The following is an 11,818-nucleotide window of genomic DNA, read 5'->3' on the forward strand; positions in this document are numbered from 1 at the left end:
ATTATGTTTTCATATTTTATTAATATTTTTATAAAATGTTAAAACAAACTAATAATTTAGTGCCTATTATTTTAACTCTGCAGTTTTTGATTAAAAAAAACTCGTTTAATCCCTACTAGTTATTTAATAAATCAATTTAATAAATCAATCCCTAATACTTTCAGAAAATATTTAATCCTTCCATACTTTGAGCTCAGTGAGTGTCAATCATAAAATGTAAGAACTAACGGATTGAATGATTAGAAAATTTGAAATACAAAACTGCATATCAGGTTAAATTTCAGGAACAAATTATAGTTGAATTAAAACTGCATTGTTCAGAGTAACTAAATATTAATTATGTTAAAAAATATAAGATATTTTTAAATGAAACTCACCCTCTAATATAGTAGTTATTTTTTTTAAATTAATTATATCTTTTTATATCTACTCCTATTCAATATGATGTCTCACTCTAAAATAAATATAAATTAATTTATTTAATAGGGATACTTTAAAAAAAGATAATGATTATACTTTAAAAAATTAAAAATATTTTATATTTTTGAACATTTAACACATCAAAATACGCTTTATAATTTTGAATGAATGAAATAATTTTTAAAAAAATATTAAATCTGAATCATTCATTATAAATATAATAATTAATCTAAATCATTAGTTAATGTACTTAAAATTTGAATTCAGCGAGCAACGTTAATCAAACCACTTGATCGATATCATATGTGGCATAATAACAACCATTTAACCAAACGATTGTCATATATTTTTGAATGCGATAATAAAAAAACACTTAATTTTAAAATTTTGAAAGGGACAATGTTTGATTGCAAAGGTTGTTTTAAAATTTTTTAAAAAAACATATTTTAATAATTTTAAAGTGCTAATAAAATTCAATAATTATATATCTTTAGTTAGAATGGTCATTAATTAAATAGATTGATGTCACTCACTAAATTTAAATTTATGACCTTTATTTTTAAGTTTTGTTTGGATGGGAGGGGAACCGGGGGGGGGGGGGGACCTAAATTTCTCCAAACGAAGTGTTAATTTTGGAATTCTGCTAGCCTTGATATTTTGACTTCGTCATGTTGAAACTCAAATGGAAAGGGAAATGAAAAGAAATTGTTGTCCATGGTGACGCGTTTGCGTGTATTTTGCATGGTCGTCGCGTTTCCATGTCGAAGCCACTTTCTTTCCCTTTCACGACTCCGTCACTTCGCAATTTGTCCTGCACGCGTCCAAACAGTGTTTTTGCCGACTCTCTTGCGCGTGTCTCCCACTCCTCCTTTTGATTTCGGCTCCACGTGTCCCTTTCTGCTAATCACTCTTGTCGGGTCACAGATTTAAGCACAAGTCCGTTTGTTTGTTGGTGCTGAGTTCTTTTGAGTGAAAACTGTACTCAGCACAAAGTACAGCCGTCAATTCAATAATATGTCTGATTTATTTGAATTAAATTTAAAATATCTAATTATATATAAAAGTTTATGTATCTAAACCTGATCCTAATACTTGAAATTTTGAACTCATTTAGATTGTCCGGATACCTAAATTACTAAATATGATTTTACTTTATTTTTTTAGTTCATTTTAATTTTTATCTTAAAAGATAATCTTATCTTAACACTATTTTATCAATAATAATAAAGAATTTGGGCATTAAATTTATTTTTAAATATAAGGTATTTTAGATTTTACCTGCAGACATTAATTTGAAATGTAGGACGCTCTACAAAAGGTCAATAACATTAATTTGCTTTTTTCCACAAATATCTTTATTAATTGTATAGTAGAGAGAGATTATATTAAAAATAAATCAGATGTTATTAAAATAGATTGATTTTAATTGGAGGGTATCATTGTAAAGTAGTGATGATGTTTTATTCATTTAATGATAGAAACCACTTTTAGTTTTTTTTATATTTTAATTATTGTCAATGTGGTTAAAGGTATCTTATATTTACGTGGTTAAAGGCAATAAGGTGCTCTCTTGAATCCTTGTGATAATTCACTAGAATTAATGAAAGATAGTTAAGTTATTAATTTTATTTAAAAATAAAATAAACTTCAAATCCTAAACCTTTTTAAATGAAAATTTTTTAAATTTGCATTATATTTTCTCTCATACTTTATAAGTTTAAATGAGAATAATATTAAAAAATATACAATTAATACCATATCAAATATCTCATGTTAGAAACCAAATAATCTTTCTAGAAGTTGTTCTATGACAGAGACTGAAATAATATTAAATAAGAAAATTAATTATTTTTTCAACTTAGTTAGAAGTTAAACTTCAATATTTATATACATGTCAAATTTTAGTATTTATAAGCGGTTGATATTTTTAGGTAATTGATTTCCATCCTACATGTGTATGTGATGAAAAGTAAACCCAGTTGAGAGAAATTTAACTTGTTCTCCTTTTTGTCTATTTTATCTTCTTCTTCCCCTTCTTGGGGTTTCATACACATTGCAAACATTTTTTCCCTCTGTCAATTACATGGGGAATTGATCTTGCAATCCCTGGATTCAAAGGGCAGAATATGTCATTTGAATTACAAGCTCTTGGTGAGAAATTTACCTTTTTTGCTTTCCAAGGTCTTAACAGAATATAATTAAACATCTAATGTAAATGATGAGTATATTTCATTTAATCTTATTTATAAGTCAATTTTAATATTTTTTACTAAAATTAAAAGAAACTTTAAACTTTATTAACTTTATCTAAAAATTTAATGAGTTTATAACTTTATTTCTATTAAATATACTTAATTTAAAATAAAATATTCTAGCATTCAACAAGCTTCTCCTAATATTTAATAGGAATAAAATGATAATGATGAATATAATAATCATTAAAATGTTTTATAAATATAACTAAAACAAGTAGTCTCTCTCTACCTTTTAAATGGAATTTAGAGGAGTACTCTTTGTCCATTGCAAATGAAGTTCAAGTAAAAGTGAAAAAAGTACTATAAATAAAAAATGGGGATAATAACATATAGGTTTTAAGATGATTAATTAATTTAAATTAAGTTTTAAGTGTCAAAATATAAGAATTTGCAGGTTCTCTCAATTTTATAATTTCATTATGATGAATTTGTAACTTGTATTTTAAATTTTAATATGGTTGAAAAATAAAAAAAAATATTTTTTCTATTAAAATTTAAAATATAAAATGTAAATTTATCATAATAAAGTTGTAAAATCAAGAACCAAACTTACAAAGTCCTACAGTTTGGTACTTTAAAATTAGTTGGGACCTAATTTAAATTAATTGATCTCTTTATAACCTTTCTTTCATTCTTCCCAAAAAATAGGGTGTGTGTGTATAACTATTTAGTTATTTCATATATACAATCACACTTTGAGTGTCCCTCTCTAAACATCTATTTAAATTCCCATCGTTTCTACCTTGATCAAGTATTGATTTACACACTTTTTTTTTTTGGATAAGGCACAAGGAGCGTCTTTCATTAATAGTAGAGTATAAGGAGTGTTTCTTTTTATTTTAAAAATCATTCAAACATTTTTAATTATCAAAATCAATTTTTAAAAAATATTATAAAAATATCATCAAGTATTATTTGTCAGTTTTTACCAATTCAAATTCAAACACACCTTCAAAAGTTAAAAAATAAAAACCTCATCATTCGTATGGATCCAAGTTGCTCACAATTCAACAAAGTTTAGCCTAGTTATCAAAAGTAGAAGTAGGCTAGATAGCCTATTAAAAACATATAGCCTAAGGCCACGTCCCACTTTGGAGGGATTATATTGAAGAGATTTGAAAAGGATCTTAATTATATAAATAAATATACTGCATATTTCACCGAGAAATTCAGCTAAAAAAAGGGTTTAGTCTCACTATTTTTCAGAAGTGATTTAATTCAGAATAAATTCAACAAAAAAGGATTTTGCGGAGTGATATAAAAAACAGGGGGAGAAAAACACACTTTAGATTTAGTGCAATAATGTAATAATATAAGAAAAATGTGTGTTTATGTATGACAGTATGAGACCTATTTTCGGCTCACAGTAGTACATTTTTGTTTTTATCGTATATTTTGCCAGGAGTCTATTTACTTTATTATTATGATGAGAAGCATGAAAAATAAATGATATATCTCTAAATTTATTTATAAGATATTTTAATATATTTTATTGAAATTTAAAACTTATTACCTCTGTCTATAAATTTAATTATTTTTTTAATTTTATTTTTATTAAATATACATACTTTAATATGTTTTTTTATTTCTAACAGTCTATGAAAGTTAAATAAAAAAATTATGATAAAAATTTAATAAAATAACTTATAAATAGTATAAAAAAAAGTCTTATCTCTACGCTAAACAGAGTTAGAGGGAGTACTACTCCCAACATGTTTCAACACAATTAAAATAAAATTTTAAAATTTATTAATTTTATTTAAAATTTTTTAAAAAATTTAACTTTATCTATATTAAATATACATATTTTAATCACATATTTTCTTCTTCTAACATTTAATGTAAAGTAAAAGAGGTAACTTCTGACGCAAATTTAATAATAAGACTTACAAATAAAATAAAAAATATTCTATTCTATCCTACAAACAAGATGGGAGGAAGCATAAATGTAATACATATTTTCTGGTCATTGTAGCACACTTTTGTTTTCATCATATCTTTTGTCTGGAGTCTATTTATTTTATTATTATGAAGGGAAACATGAAAAATAAATGATACTCACTTTCTTAAAAAATATAAATTATTTTGAGGGATTAAATGTTAAAAAATATAAAATATTTTTATCATTTTGAAATATAATTAATGTACTTTTTTTAAAGTGCTTATAATAAATAAATAACTTATATTTATTTAATAATTAAATATTCTATTAAATAAATATAAGTATAAAAAGATAATATTAATTTAGAAACAATTAACTTAAAAAAATTTATTAAAAATGTATTCCTTTTATTTAAAAATGTAAGTTATTTTTTGAAGAGTTGGATGTTAAAAAATTTAAAATATTTTTAATCTTTTGAGATGTAATTATTATCTTTTTTTAAGTACCCTTATTAATGAATAACTTTATATTTATTATAAAATATTTAATAGAGATAAATATAAAAAAATAGTGTTAATTTAAAAGTAAATGACTATTTTATTGAGATAAAATTTAATTAAAAATATTTTGTATTTTTTTAAAAAAATATTATATTTATAAACAGGGAGTACTATATTTACAGCACATGTTAGTTAAATTTTTATATATATAAATAAAAATAATGATGATATATTGATTACTGATCCACGGTCACCTAATTCTGCTGGCTGTCGCCACTATTACGTATGAGTAGAGTAATATCAGAATGAAACGACAACGCCCTTGTCATTTTCTAGTTTCTCGCTTCTTTCTCCGTATGCGGTGGTTCGTTTCAGTACACGTCTTCATCAATAGCACTGACAACTGTTTAATAAAAAAATAAAAAAATTCTCTTCATTAAAAAAAATATTTTTAATTAAATTCCATATTTTAATAAATAAATAATTATTTTTAAATTAATATTATTTTTTATATTTATTTTTTTAATAAAGTGTTTGACTTTAAAATAAATACAAAATAATTTATTTAACTAAAATATCTTACATACTTTAATATTCAATTTTTTAAAGAATACATTATATTTTTAGATAGAGAAAATAGAAATTATTATTATTTTTAATTTTTAATTATTTGATCTAATATTGACACTTGGTATAACTATTTGGCTGTGCTTTCATAATTCAGTCATCTCTTAATCCATCTTATTTGCACAGTAAGACCTTAATTACGAGATAAAGTTAAATAATTTCACAATTCTTAAAAAATGATAGTTAATACTCTCTTAATTTTAAATTATAAGATAATGTTGAAAAAAATTTTATTATCCAAAACATAATATAGCTTAATAAATTAAAAATAAAATTTTACTAATGATTTTTTTAATATTACTTTTTATGTTGAGAAAAAATTGAAATGATATTATATTATAACGATTAGATATATATTGGTACATTTTAAAAGTTTGTAATTTTATTTCGAGAAAGTAAATTTACAAATTATTATTATTAAACTTGATTATTATGCATGATCTTGTCCAATTGTTTTAAAATTTGAGACTGGAGGAAATATTATTAAACTTTGTGAAAAACAATGTTTAACTTTTCAATTTTATTCTAAACTAATTAAAACTAATGGCATGAAAAGGTGAGTCTACGAATTAACAGTTGCATATTTATCTTATATTCCCTCTGTTTTAAATTATAAGATATTTTTAAAAAAAATTTATCATTTTAAAATATAAGACATTTTAATAAAAATAAAATTTTATTAATAATACTTTTTTAATATTACTCTTTCTATATATTTGTTTTCTTCAATTTCTTTTATCAATTAAATATTAAATAAAGAGTATTTTTAAAAGTTTATATTTTTATTTTAAAAAATAAAAAATAAAACATATTTAATAAATTTTATTAACATATAAAATTTTATTTAAAAATATTTAATAATTTAAGACGAAGTAAGTATTTAGAAACAAATAAACTCTAAAACATTGCCTCATATAAATTATTAGGACGAGAGAGGAAGTACGTCTTGCATTAATTTTGTTTCCGTTTCATAGCCAGCACTCTTTTGTTTATTACCTAGCCTCATAACTAATAGGAACTGGGTTCAATAAAAATAACCAACTCCCTCATAACTCAAATTTTTATTGCGTGCCTAACTGTGGTTCAAATTAATATTTTTAAAATTAAATCGGATATTGAACTGAAAAGGTTAATGACTCATGACTTGCATGGTTCAATCGGGTTGGATCAATAGTCAAATTTGTGATATAATAATTAAATTAAAAAATTTATATATGTATATAATAATCTAGATATAAAAAATAAATATGAAATTGTTACTTAATTTAAAAAAATATTTTAAATTTATCATAACTTAATGAGCCACGTGATATAACATAACATTAAATGATTAAAAAATTAGTTATTTCCTAAAGAAAGTCAATAAAAAAATAAAAAATTTGTTAACGGTATAGTTCTTGAAAATCAAATCTAGTTTCTTTCTTAATTCCAGTTCCTGGTCCGAAATGGACTAACTCGGCTCAACCTCCAGCAAAGTTTTTATATATTGATCGAATCAAAATCCAGATCGATTGATGGTCAAACCAATCTGACTATTCAGTCCGATCTAGTTTTGCAAGTTCAAGCATGATTGCCTTATGTAAAATGATGCCTATGAGCAATGAAAAATATAATTCAATTGATCAATGTCAATATTAATACTTAATTATTGATACGTGTTATAAATTATGCATATAAGATTTTAGGGCCCCCATTGTTTCAACTTTTTTTATGAAAAAATTACCTTTTTTAAAAAATATATTTTTTGAGTTTTTATTATATTTTTTATACTTTAAAAAATAATATAAGTAAAAAAAGTAAAATTTTAATTATTTTGAGTAGTTTTTAAAAATAATTTAACACAATAGACAAGAGAGAGTCTTTTAACAAGAAGTAATATGCAAAAATATTATAAAATTTTAAAATAAAATATCACGTTTTATAAAACAAGAATTAAGGAAGATATTATAAAATTTAAAAATAATTAATTAATAATTATTTTTTATTATTATAACCAAACATAAAATAATGCTTGTTTGTAATAAAATCTCTAAAAAAATAAATATATTTTTATAAAATATTTAAATTATCTTAAAATCACCTATTTATCATTAATTTTAGAGTCAAAATGAACCTTGAACTCTTAAAATGTGTAAAATAAACCTAAACTTTTAAATTTTCTACAAATTAAATTCTAACATTATCTTTTGGTTAATGCTATTACTGTTCACCATTTACACCAGTTAAATGCTGATGTAGTAGTCCCTTACTGATGTATCATTTGTTAATTAGCACCATAAACCCTAAACTATTGCACGAGTAGCGCCTTGAACCTAAACTTTAAAATTTTGAACAAATTATCCCATCATTTATGTGTAGATCATTGACTATTATGTAGACCAAATAAGTTTCAGTGTAGTTTGCCTTGATGAATGCATCGTTAGTTGTGAAAAATGACTTATAATTTTATAAAATGATGTTCTTGTAATGTTTTTTAAATGATTGGTATCTCATGCTTTCTTATATTCTTTAACTTTGATTTAGCCTTATTTTGCATAATATTTTTTTATTTAATGGTGAAAACTTGGGATTATATTGAAAAAGAAGTTTAACTATCAGAGAATTTTAGTTAACCTAACCTTTGAATTTTAAATTTGTTAATGAAATCATCGAATTTCACATCCATCATCTAGAAAATTTTATGATACTTAAACTTCTTTTTAAATAGGGCCTCAAGTTTTTACTATTCAATAAATAAATATTATTTAAAATAAAATTAAATTAGAGTTATAAAGTATATAAAAGCATGAGATACTAATCATTTGAAAAGCATTGCAAAAAATGAACAAAAACGTCATTTCACAAAATTATAGGTCGTTTACCACGACCAATGATGCATTCACCACTACAAACCATGTTGAAGTTAAATTGGTCTATATAATAGTCAACGTTCTATATATAAATGATAAGGGTAATTTGCTTGAAATTTTAAAATTTACAGTTCAGGATGCTACTCATGTAATAGTTTAGGGTCTGTGATGCTAATTAATTAGGGCCCACGGTGAACAATAACAATGAATAGTAACAATATTAACAAAAGATAACGGTAAGGTTTAATTTGTTATAAATTTAAAAATTTAGAGTTTATTTTGCACATTTTAAGAGTTTAGGGTCTATGACGCTTTTCGAGCAAGAATTCATGGTCCATTTTGCTCATTGACCTGCCTTATTATTTACAAACCATGTTTACTTTTTTCTTTAATAACAAATAACGTAAACTAATAAGGAGAAATTTTTAAGTAAATTGGATATACCATGTCATTTGTGATATATCAAATAAAAATACAACATTTAGATGTCATTAAATATAAATTAATTATGATGTTAATAATAGCAGGGAGATAAAAAGTAATAAATTAAATGTGAATTCTATTATAAGAATAAAATTAATTAAAAAATGTCACATAAAATTTTATTTATAATATTTTAATTAGATAAACTACAAATGATGTGATGCATTCGATCTACTTAAGTATTTCTCAAATAATAAGACCGTTCTTTATTCTTGTACCTGAAGAAGAAATAAAACAAGCTTTTTATATATATAATTTAGACATTGGAAATTGTTTTAAAATAAATATTTCTTTTTGAGACAGATTCAAATTAACTCTACAATATATATATATATATATATATAAAATTATTGTTTGGGTCAAGCAGAAGGGATTTGATTTTCTTTAAACAAATTTAAAGAGTCAGATTAGTAGGATGCAGATCCAGTTGAGAAAAAATGGTGTAGGGGCAAAGAAGCGCAATCCTCACTGTGCATCTTGTCTAATGGCTGGAAAGAGATATGTGTATAAAAAAATCACACCAAAGAGATATGTGTATAAAAAAAGCTTATTATCTGTAAAGCACATAATTAAGTTAAATCTACTGTGATTTATAATTTTTATACATCATAAAATTGTTTATTTGATAACAAAATTATAATTTTTTTTAATAAGCATGGTTGTTTGCCGTTCAAATGTGAAGTCTTTTTCATGCATTTCTCTCCTCCCAATCATTAGATAAAATGCATGGTGAGGATTTCCCACTTTAATTTCAACCACTGCATCATTTCTATTGCACTGGATCCATATCCTAGATCATCACGATGTTAAAAGAGTTAACTTCAATTTAGACCCAACAAAAACCCAAGTTTGATTCAACATTATAAAATCGCCCAGATAAACATATCAATATACAACCATTTTTTGTTATCTAAGATAATTTTTACATGTAATACAAAAATTTTAGAAAATGGTTTTATTGTTATTTACGTGGTTATCTGGATATTGAAGCTATATATAGAGTTATCTCAGACACACGTACAAGGAATTGTGCATCAGTTACAAGTCCAAAGCATAGATTTATTTGTATAATTAACAACCCTAAAACTAGATTAAATACATTCTAGGAGATTGCAGTTATGACTAATTTTGGATGAAAGCGACCCTTGTTGGCTTCAATGATCAAGAAAGTGTAAAATAAAAGGAGTGACCCTTGGGTCTACTGGTGGGAAACAAGTTTACGGACGAAGCAGGTAGAAGCTAGTGATTTAGGAATCATCAAAACTTAATTGCTCCCAAACCTATAATGTGTGTGTGTCTGTATGTAAATATATATAGACAAACACGCGCGCATGTCGTTGACTAAGATCAAGCCTGAAAGAGAAGGATAGTTGAATCAACAATTTGTGTGCAAATCTAAGGAACACTGATCCCGCTTACCCAAGCAAATGCCCAACTATTAATATCAATATATAATTTATCATTAACATGTTAGCTTATTATTATATACAAATTATGAATTTTCGTGAAATCTTTTTCTTTTTCAAAAAATTCTCAGCACATTTTATAGGTTTCATGTACTTTTTTTTTTTATTCTTTTGCTCTCATGGGAGCATATAGTTAGAGTTAGATGTACTTGTAACACCCCTGTCTTTGCTCTTTATAATTGCAATACATCTCACTTAGCTTTCAATGACTATCCTTAATTAAGATGATGTTCAAACTTTGAACGTATAATTATTCATTTGGGATAGAATATAATTTCATGCGGAGTCATCTAAAAAGAGTTCTTGATAAGTCATCCTTAAAAGCAATAGATGCAGGGAAAATTATACATTTAATTGAGTGGTTGTTGGGTGAACTTTATGAGACTCACAACATTTTAAGATATGCGTCCTTTTTCCACAAAAATGTCTAGTTAAAATAGATAATGAATACTTAGTGTATACTAGGCGATTAATATTTATTAATATATATATATATATATATCATGTTAGATTAAATTTTATCTTAAAATTAATTCTTGCATAATAAAATTGCAAAAATACTTGGAAAGAGTAAGATGAAATGAGATATACATATACAATTTGTTAAACTTGCAAGTTTAAATAAACTCATGATAGGGATGTGAACTTAAAACATAAACTTGGATCATAAACTCATAAAAGTTTACCTTTACTAATAAATATTATTTAAAAGTACATGATTAAATAATTAAAATATAAAATATGACCATAATTTAATTTAAATATATTTTAAATATAAATTATTGAAATTAAATTTATCTACAATTATGCTCAATATAGAAATTTCAAAGTATAACAACTTGTATTTGGTATTTTTTGTTTTCTTTTTTATTAATATTAATATTTGTTTTTTTCAGTTTTATTTTTCATTAAACCAAATCCCATCACTTCCATGAATTAAGTTTTACATAGTATGTATCTATCTTGCTCCGCAAGTTTATAAGCAGATTGATATGATTTTATAAGTTAGAAATATAAAAATGATAAACTTAGAGAGTCAACTTGTGAGTTTAATCAAGTTATATTTAATCCGAACTTAAAAATGAGTTAACATAATTTTGTAAGCTAGAAATATAAAAATAATAAACTTGTAAAGTTAATTCGAGAGCTTGACAATAATACATATACCATACTTTGAGATTAAAGCGTGACATTGAGAAATTATCAAGGCTAGAGATGATTTCTCACCCAATTTTTACTAATTTAAAATGATGAATCATAGCCAGAGAATCCTCTGTGACAATTTTTAATTAAAAATAGAAGAGCGAGATCTTTTTTTTTGTGTGTGTCAAGAGTC

Source organism: Prosopis cineraria, unplaced genomic scaffold (assembly GCF_029017545.1).
Source record: "Prosopis cineraria cultivar Desert tree isolate PC_DT_omini unplaced genomic scaffold, ASM2901754v1 PC7, whole genome shotgun sequence".
Classification (NCBI taxonomy): Eukaryota; Viridiplantae; Streptophyta; class Magnoliopsida; order Fabales; family Fabaceae; genus Prosopis; species Prosopis cineraria.